Source organism: Myripristis murdjan, chromosome 11 (genome assembly GCF_902150065.1).
Source record: "Myripristis murdjan chromosome 11, fMyrMur1.1, whole genome shotgun sequence".
NCBI classification, from domain to species: Eukaryota; Metazoa; Chordata; class Actinopteri; order Holocentriformes; family Holocentridae; genus Myripristis; species Myripristis murdjan.
In genome coordinates, this window is record NC_043990.1 from 4,045,684 (window position 1) to 4,055,683 (window position 10,000).

General features: G+C 41.9%; 1 protein-coding gene across 2 annotated transcripts in view; it reads left to right on the forward strand.

The window, feature by feature from the left end:
• LOC115367508 (zinc fingers and homeoboxes protein 2-like) overlaps window positions 1–10,000 on the forward strand; it is a 112,225-nt gene that overhangs the window by 50,978 nt on the left and 51,247 nt on the right. Inside the window, exon 1 of one of the 2 annotated variants that reach the window (XM_030063295.1) lies at window positions 6,572–6,606. The exons of the other annotated variant lie outside the window; for it this stretch is intronic. The gene's annotated coding sequence lies outside the window, so the exon portion shown is untranslated. Of the gene's footprint in view, window positions 1–6,571; window positions 6,607–10,000 lie in introns of those variants that run through there. 2 annotated transcript variants of the gene reach the window in all.

Sequence of the window (10,000 nt, forward strand, 5' to 3'; positions counted from 1 at the left end):
AACTCCTTGCTCTCTTGTCGGCTTTGCTCCTCATCTCCTTCCCTCTTCATCTCCTTCCCCCCTTGTGTCCTTGTCTCCTCATTTCCTCCTCTTCTTGTCTCCTTTGTTCCACATCTCCTTCCCTCTTTGTTTCCTTCCTCATCTCTTTCCCTTCTTGTCTCCTTATTTCATCTCCTTCCTTCCTTATATTGTTTTCCTCTCTTTCCTTCCTTGTTTCCTTCCCTTCTCATCGCCTTCCTTCCTCATGTCCTTCACTCCTTGTCTCCTTTCCTCTTTGTGCCTTTCCCTTCTTGTCTCCTTTCCTCCTCGTCTCTTTCCCTCCTTGTCTCCTTCCCCCCTTGTCTTCATCCCGTCTCGTCTCCTTTCTTTCTTGTCTCCTTCCCTTCTCATCGCCTTTGCTTCTTTTATCCCCTCAACTCCTTCCTTCCTTGTCTCCTTCCCTCACCATCTCTGTCCCTTTTTGTGTCCTTGTCTCCTCATATCTTCCCCTTCTTGTCTCCTCTGCTCCTTATCTCCTTCCTTTCTCGTCTCCTTCCTTTCTCCTTTCTCATCACCTTCACTCGTCTCCTTCCACCTTCATCTCCTTGTCTCCTCGTCTACATTCTTCTAAATTCCTCCTCTCCTTCCCTCCTTGTTTCTTATCCTTCTCTCCTTCCCCTCCTCTCTCCCTCTCTCTTCTCTCTCCCACCTTCCTCTCATTATCTCCACCCTCCCTCTCTTCTCTCTCTTCTGTCTGCCTGTTGAATGAATGAATGAATGAATAAAAATTAAATGGCTGTTGGAGGAGCTGCAGACACGTATTTTTACAGCCTCAAACGCACAAAAACAGCTTCTTTCTCTCCTTCCTTCTCTTTGTTTTCTACATCTCATTTCTCTCTGTGCAGTTTTCATTTTTTTTTTTTCAAATCCAGCAAAACAGTTTCCACTTTGAGACCTCACCGAGACTGTAAACCATTTCAGCTGAAAACAATATTGCAGCCTAATAACCAACATGTATAACGCTGATTATTTGCTGTGATCCGCTACGCCACAATAGCAGGTAATCATCAGTTTGTCTTCTGCTTTTTTTTTTTTTAAGATGTTTTGGATTAAAGCTACTGACACATGATATTTTACGCCCAAATTTTTGCTCCGAATCTTTGAAATTTGACCATTTTCATGCCAAAAAAGGCAAAGTATTCAGCTTTTGCCCAGGAATTTTATTCTTGTCGCGGTGGAAAAGCCTCCAAAACAGTATTTAGACTGTCACAGGACGATAACACTCCCATCAAACCTCAGCAGAATAATAATAATGCTAATAATAATAATAATAATAATAATTTTAAAAGAAATACAAAAGCGTATTCATGCAAAATGTTGTGGTAGACAGTGTAGTATTGATCAATTGGTAATAATCATAATTTTGCTTTCAAACATGCTGCTCAATAATTTGTAATTATCAATATCTGTATCAACACACACACACACACACACACACAGAGAGAGAGAGAGAGAGAGAGAAAGAGACAGACTCAGGCAGACAAGCCATTCACTGTTAAATTAGTGTTTTTTGGTTTTTTTTGGGGGGAGGCGCTCAAATTGAGAAAAACAAAACCCACACACACACACACAAGAAACACACACACACACACACACACAGGCGGCAGTCCACAGTTTGAACGAGTGTTTGGCAGATTTTTTTTTTTTTTTTTTTTTTTTTGGGCAGGACAAGCGGGGTAGCGCTCTCTCCCTCCAGCGACCATGGGACTCGGCGCGTTGCCATGGAAACAGCCCAAACTGCACAGAGAGAGAGGGAGAGGGAGAAGGAGGAAGAAGCCCTTCTGATGGGGACTGTTGTTCTGCTCCACTCAATATGAACAGCGGCGTGTGTGTGTGTGTGTGTGTGTGTGTGTGTGTGTGATAGGGAGGGGCTGGATGAAGAATGAGGCTAGACAGAGAGGGAGAGGAAGAAATGCAGGTGTGTGACTGTGCATGTGTGTGTATGAGTGTGTGTCTGCTTGAATATATGGGTGTGTGTGTGTGTGTGTGTTTGCATGCACTTGTGTTTCTGTAAGTCTGTGTGTGTGTATATATGCTTGCATGCAGTTGTGTATGTCTCTAATTTGTGTGTGTGTGTGTGTGTGTGCGTGAGAGAGAGAGAATTTGCATATAGCTATACACTGAATGTGTGTGTGTGTCTGTGTGTGTGTGTAGGTATACATGCTGTACTACAATGTGTTTATGTGTCTGTGAGCAATTGTTTTTGTCCTGGTGTATGTACTCGCACATGTATCTCTCCCTCCAATATGTAGTATAATTTGCTCCTGTGTGTGTGTGTGTGTGTGTGTGTGTGTGTGTGTGTGTGTGCTCCTCCTGGGCCGGTCTCAGTGCTGAGCTGTGATTCAGACTGTGAAAACAGTGATTTGGCAGCCACAGCCTCTTCCTCGTCTCTAACGTACAGTAGATTTACACCACGGCTTTCCAAAAAAAAAAAAAAAAAAACAACTCTTATTAACTGACACTTTATTAGAAAAGAGAAAAGTGTGTGTGTGTGTGTGTGTGTGTATTTGTATGTGTGTGTGTGCGTGTGTTTTTTGGGATGGGGGAAGGAAGGAGGCGTGTTTGGGGAAAATTGCAGTCGCAGCCAACACACTGATGCAGATCTGCTGGCAGCCTGCAGAAGTCACCGTGCCATGCAAAAAAAAAAAAAAAAATCCATTTTCACCTTTATAGCTCGTTCTCCATTTTAATGTGATGCACATTTAATAATGAACAGATTTCACATGAAAGTCACTGCGGTTTACGTGTAGGGGGGAAAAACATAATTTTACCGCTTAATTCATGTTGTGACAGAAAGCAAACGTAAGAAATTCAACCAGTTTAACGATAAATAACTGCCGTGTCATCAGGGAGGGGGCGTGTCCTTAAAGAATGTCACCAGGAAAGAAGTATTGGACCAGGAAGGGGGCGTGTCTTTGAAGTGGTAGTCAGGAGGGGGGCGTGTCTTTGAAATGATAGTCAGGAAGGGGGCGTGTCTTAAATATGAGGGAGGGTTAGGGTCTAAAGTGGTAGTCAGGATGTGGGTGTGTCTTTAGTATTTGGGGAAGGGGGCGTGTCTTTGAAGTGCTACTCAGGATGGGGGCGTGTCTTTGAAGCACTTGTCAGGAAGGGAGTGTCTCTTAAATAATAGGCAGGGGGAGTGGCTAAAGGTCATGAAGTGGGCGTGTCCTTGGACGTGGCGTTCAGGAAGGGGGCGTGTCTGAAATAGGTGTCGGCGTGGGGGTGTATTTAACCAGGAAGGGGGCGTGTCTTCAGAGAATGTGACATGGAAAAGGGTGTGTTTTTAAAAGCAATCATCACAAAGGGGGCGTGTCTTTGGTGTTTGGGAAGAGGCGTGTCTACAGTGTGGTAATCAGGAAGGGGGGTGTGTCTACGTGAAAAGGGGCGTGTCTGTGATGTGTGTCCTGGAGTTGCAATTATGCTTCATTTAATTGAACAAGTAGATTCATATGTAAAGAGACGGTTTATGATTTTGTGATAATTTTTGGAAGCCATTTTTACGTTTGAGCCAGTTGGATTATTTGCACAATGACAGCTGCAAATTTCACAGTAATCTTAATGTTGCTGGAGCCTTTTTACAGCCTTTAATGCTCTCTGAGTATTAAAGGCCATAAAAGCTGAGTGATGGTCAGCGGGTCGGTGCTGACTGGAGCCGGCGAGCGGTGACAGAGCGTTTACTGTCGCATGAAGAAATCCTGCTCCACCAACAAGTTTTGTGTCTTGGCAGCGGCGCGTCCCTGGAAAACGGCGAGTTTCCTAGAAAACAGTTTGTGTGTTTGAAGCGCACGCGGCGAGCTGATGATGTGTGTCCACTGTTAAAGCGAAGCGACGCTGCCAGCAGCTTCCTGGACCGAGTCGAGACCGCAGTGAAAACCACACGGCCTGACGAGCCTGCACACACTCGTTATGGGTTAGTTCATTAGGTCATGCACATGTGCCTCTCTGCCTGTGTGTGTGTGTGTGTGTGTGTGTGTGTTTGTGTGTGTGAGAGAGAGCAAGAGAACGTACAAGTGCATTGCAAAACACCTCTGACATTCATCTGTTTTAGATGTTGGGGTCTGGATATTTTTTCCCAGCATGAAAATAGCCTCACCTACCAACTTTGTGATTTTTTTTTTTTTTTTTTTCTTTTTCTTGGAAACAGTTTTGACACCTGAGCCAGCGCAGTAAACCTGAAATACGCCTGAAACTTGTGTGTGTTAACGCTGCAGCCACAGAAATTTACTGCCCGAGTCTATCAGCGCGGATAGACGGAGAGTTAGATACTTCATTAAAGCATCTCAAGAGGCACAAGTCCAAATGACAAACGAGTGTAAAAACACATTAGATGTGGATCACAGATACTAAAGCCAGAATCATTTCAGGCTCTTTTTGCCAAAAAGTCGCCTGGTAACAGCCAGTCCAAACCTCTGCTGCTGCTGTTTTCAACATGGACTCTGAGCTTTTGGATTCACACGATGTAAGTTAGTCTCCTGCTTTGGTTTGTTTTTATTTTTCCCCCCCGCATTACAAAATCGTAAACTCTGCCGTGAGCCTCTCAGCTTGTGAGACTGTAAAGTTGAATTTTCCCTGATTATTTTCAGATGTAACAAAAAAAAAAAAAAAAAAAAAAACCCGTGTAAAGGGCAAACTGCAGGATTCCCTCACACTACACTGTTGTTTCAGATTGTCACCGCCTCCCCGACACGCCTCTGCACGGATGAGACATTATCAGGCCATATGGGCTCTCAGAAAATATTACCCAACAGAATTAACAACAACAGTAATAATAACAACAATAGTGAGAGCAGAAACAGGTGATAACCAGCCGTGGATCACTCCATATTTCCTCCCTTCTTGTAATTCTCTTCAGAGTTACACGACAGCGCCTACACCAACTCTGCTTTCTGCATTTTCTTCTCGACTGTATGTTGTTTTTATCAGCGTGCTGTTGTGAAGAAATGCAGCGTTCAGGTACCTCCACCTTATCAGCTTATGCGACGTTCAATACATCTGGACCTTAGAAAAGAAAAGACTCCATTTGAAGGGCACCTCAGCGCTGAATAATAAAAGTGAAAACGTGGGACTTTTCTCTTCCATGAATGTAAATCAACACATCGACGTTCATAGTGAATGGTAAATAGAAGAAAATACTTTTATAGTCTTTTTTTTTTTTTTTTTTTTTTTTTTTTTTTTGAAAGTCAGACACACAAAAGCACAGGCACTCATGGATGTTTGTATCGATGTAAACAAACGTCAGTAGATAGAGTTGAGTTTTTTATGCTTCCTTTCTCAGGCCTTGGTCTCAGGTTCTGTTTTTCCTGTATGTGTGTCAGTGCAGAGAAATGCTCATGGAGTTATTGTAAAATACTTGAGCACATAAAACCCTGCGTGTTTTGTCTTTAAAGCTGTACTTTATCACCTGAGGCAGCGAGAAGACACTTTGAATTTTGAGGATTTCAGTCCCCATCAAATGACCTCACATGACCTTAACCCTCCTGTTATGTTCACATTTTTGAACATCTTTTATGTTTGGGGTCAATTTGACCCCTGCAGTTTAAACTTCCACAAAATTATTATAACTAAAATTGTTATCAAAGTTTATGTGTCAAGTACTTGATGTTTCTTTGTTGACGTCCTAAATAGCCCTTTAAATAAAACATAACTCCCCACCCCCATTTATACATCCAGTATTCCTATTATGTGACAATGGAAAAATATTCAAATCACCATAAAATCTCACTGATTGATCTAAAATTGGAAAGAAATATTAATTTTTGGTGTTTTAATGGCTTTATATTATTTCTAAGTACAGATTTTTGTTATTTATAACCAATGCGTTACAAAGTGTGTACAGGACATTGAAAACATATCATCATGTCAATTTCATCTTTACCCGGTAGTGCCCATTACATTAGGAACACTCATTAAATATGAAGCAAAAAAATGATGTTAATCATTTATTTAGAGACATTAAACACTGGCTGGGGTCAAATTGACCCCAAACATAATAGGAGGGTTAAACAGTCTTGTGACAGCATCCTGTGCTCGTGGCTGTAAATTAACCTTTCAACCAATAAAACCTTCACAAATCTCTAAACATCCTCTTTTATCCACCTTATCCCTTCAAAATAAAAGTGTGTTTCTGTCCCAAACTGAGATGCTGTTGGTTTGCTCTTGTGAAGGATCCGTCCCTGCGCCGTGTCCCGCCCAAACTTCCTGTTTCAACAGGAAATGCATACAAGACAAGAACAGGGACACAAAGTGTAGATTTTGTTTTCCTGTTGAAAGTTTTGTGTTTCACTCAGACGTTTGGGCTCAGCTGCAGAGTGTCGGCGAGCGTGAACGGGACGCTCCTCTTTGACTTGGGCTGGTAAAGGCAGACGTCTTCCTGCAGCCTGTAAAGCGCCTCGCTCACCCCGCCTGGTATTTCTTTCCCCGGCACTTGTGCAGCATACATAATCCTGGTGGATCACAGGAATATTTGTTGCGTGTATTATCAGGCCGCTGTAGCTCTGACCTTCCTCCTTACTACCGTCTGCTTGTAATGCCGCCGTTTGAGAGATTTATTCTGCTGCGGCGCTCATTGTAAGTCACTCTGGATAAGAGCATCAGCTAAATGCCTGAAATGTAAATGTAATTGGTGTTTTGTGGAGCGACCTCAGGCGCGCTTTTAGATTTTGCTCTGATATAAAGACAATCAACATCAAATAAAAATGTATTATATTAACTTCATTTTGCATCTAATGAAATCAGGATTTTCTCCCTTCAATACTGAGGTAATTTGTTTCAGGGCCAGCAGCTATTAATTTGGTGCTGTTTCCTCCAGGCTCGCGGTGACATTTCTGAACAGCTGATAATTAGGTGGACCGCACAATTTAGCGTCTGAAAAAGGTTGGAGAGGGAAAAAAAAAAACAAACTGCGACCTTGTCTTTTCTGCCTGTCAGCCTCTGGACTTCCACCACATATTCAATGCCATTTGACGCCACACGCTTATAGTGCAAACTTTTGTTTTGAGCTAGCGTCGTCTTTTTCCATATTCAATCATATCAGCTTCTGCTGTTCTGTATGTGTTTCTATGGCTTGTGTCTTTTAAAGGCCATACCATTCAGTGTCCAGGGTTGTTTTTTCACATCTGCTGCCGCTGCTCACAGGAAAAAAAATAAATAAATAATAATAATGTTGTTCATGTTTTCCAAATAAATGGAATCTAATTAAAAGTTGAATTGACTTATTGAAACTAAATTAATTTGCAAACTAGGCCGTCGCATTTCTGAACTCTGACCGGCTCCTCTGATTCAGGTGAGGGTAAACCGGCTGAAAAGCTTTTCTCAGGGCTGAACGCTGCGTTTCCTCCAAACATTTGCAATGTTTTGCAGTAGGCTTTTATGCTACACGCACACGGAGATGAATTTTTTAAAAAACAAAACTTTTTTTCCTTTACAATTCGACCGTCAACCTGTGGCATCTCTGATCACCAAACATGCAGCTTTAGTGAAACGCTCCGCAGGGTCAAAGTTGTTTATTAGCGCTGTTTTCTTTGATATGAGCCGCTGTACAAACCACTCAGCCTTGGTGTTTTCATTCCACTTCCTTTTCGCTGCAGTTTTGGACGTTGTTGAGGCGCTCAGAGGAGGATTTGCTCTTGCACTTGTGGCGAACTCTGCGATGTCAACACTCCTCGGCTCCTTCGCACGGGCGCGTATCTCAAAGCAGCTGCCTTTTCTGTTCTCGTGTGGACGGAGATTTTCAAAAGCTGTTTTTGATTTTAAACATAAATTAAGTTGTTGACATGACCTGAGGCACATTCTTCCACTGTATCTGGGTTTAACCTGAATTAGCCGTGAATATATGAGTGTATAAATATAGCTATATAAATATAGTTCCTAAAGCCTGCTGGGTTCAGAACAGCTGGATTAGGTTTGTTATGTTGAAGGGCAGCGACTGACACTTTGAGCACGTCTTGTAAAGCTGAACACGTTTGGAAACCAGCATAAAGCAGAAGAGAATACACCGGATGGCCTTCTCAGCCACCGTAGTAGCAACTGTGCACAAGGTCTTCAGCGCACTGCGGATTCATTTTAAAAAAAAAAAAAAAAACCCAAAAAAACATTTTGTCAGGTTTTGTCACGGCTGGATGCAGCCCTGCTGATGAGAGGCTCTCCACTTCCAGTTTGGCCTGATTGGACGGATCGGAGTGATTGATTGTGATGTTTTTCCTAAAGTTGGTCCAAAAAACAAAGAAAGAAAAAAGTTAGATTTTTGAAAATGTAATAACTTTTGATTATCACAGCACTCACACAAAGTCAAATATGAATTCTTCAAGTCGTCTGAAACAAAATGTAGATTTTGGCCATGTGAGCTCTTTTCACTGTCCTGTGCTGGTGTATGTGAAATCGCTATGCAGAGGGAACAAACATAGATAATTAACACACACACACACACACACACACACCGCATTTTAGTTCCAAGCTGTTTCCAGGCTCCTGCCCTCCAGGTGAGTAAGTATAGCTGCTAAACTGAGGACATGACCTTTGACCTCGGCACCATCTGTGTGTTTTTAGTGTGTGTGAGGGCTTTTAGAGACGTGAGCGCGCGCTGATGTCTTGTTCTGCCTGGGGAATCGTAGTTCTGCTTCCATAAGGGCCAGGTAAACACCCAAAATCTGAAACTAAAATAATCCATGTGTTCAAAACTCACATGGCATTTTGCAGTGCAGGAGTTATTTTGAGATAAAGTGATGGAGTTTACTTTTTGTTTCTGGTATTTCCACTTTGCCTCAACCTGTCATGCCTACTCCTGCCTTACTTAATTAATTAATTGCTTATTAACTCCCTGAACCCCAAACTGGCGGGATAGAAAGACATGTATTTTTAAAAAAATTGCCAAAATTCAACCGTTTATCATAGCTGGAAGCTTTAAAAACCTATTTTTTCGTCGGAATTCCGACGGTCCCTCAATGCAACATGTCTGACTTCCGTTTAGCGGTAGAAAAAAGGACGAAACTAAGGCTAAAAAAGTGATTTTTCATTCGAATCATTTTATTATACATGCTTCATTCAACAATTTACTCAATCCAGATCATCCAAAAAACAAAAAATTCTGCGGTTTTCAGCGGATCTGAGACATCTTGATTGATTCAGGTGAGCCCAACAGTCGCGTGACAAAAATTCAGTGAATTTCAGTGTGTAGGCAGCAGTAGTAACATGGAAGGGCACAAGGCAGTAAAAACGCCTAAGTTTACACAGGTTGGAAAAATGTTAATATTTCAGGAAATAAATCATGTGAAGCCCTACTTTTTTTTTCCTGGATCACTGACACTTGTGGGCACCTGAAAAAATGTTCTGCACATTTATTCCAATGTTTCTCGATTTTTGTAAAATAAATTATCAAAAAAAATCAGTTTGCCCTTTTTATTTTTTTATTATTTATGGCACTATAACTCTTTCATACTGTGTGAAAGACATTTTTGAATGGCTTCAGGTGATAGCCACAGCTGTGCTGTTTCCATAGAGGTGCAGCACTTTGCAGTGAAAAACAAACCCACAGTGAGCCAAAATGTGAGGGGAGCAGAAAACACCCCAAACTGCTTGGGGTTCAGAGGGTTAAAGGAGCCCTGTTAGCTGAAAACATAGTAATCATCCTAAAACATGATACAATAAAAAAATTACAACAATATGATCATAATTCATAGAACAAATATAACATAAGAGTTTCCATACACTCCCATTAATTCAAGCCAGGAGAGCAGTAAGCAGTTTCTACAAATTCACATTAGTAAGCACAAAGCAAAAATAAGTAACAGAATTATCATAACAGCAGACAAAAAAAAAAAAAAATTATATCAGCACTTACTTACATTTCCCAGAATGCCTTTTGACAAGCTGCGGTTGTATTTCGCTGCAGGTTTTGCGCGTCAGTGCGGACGGCGTTCGCAGCTCCGACAGCTTCGTGGGAGCAGGAGAGACAGGAGAGACGGTG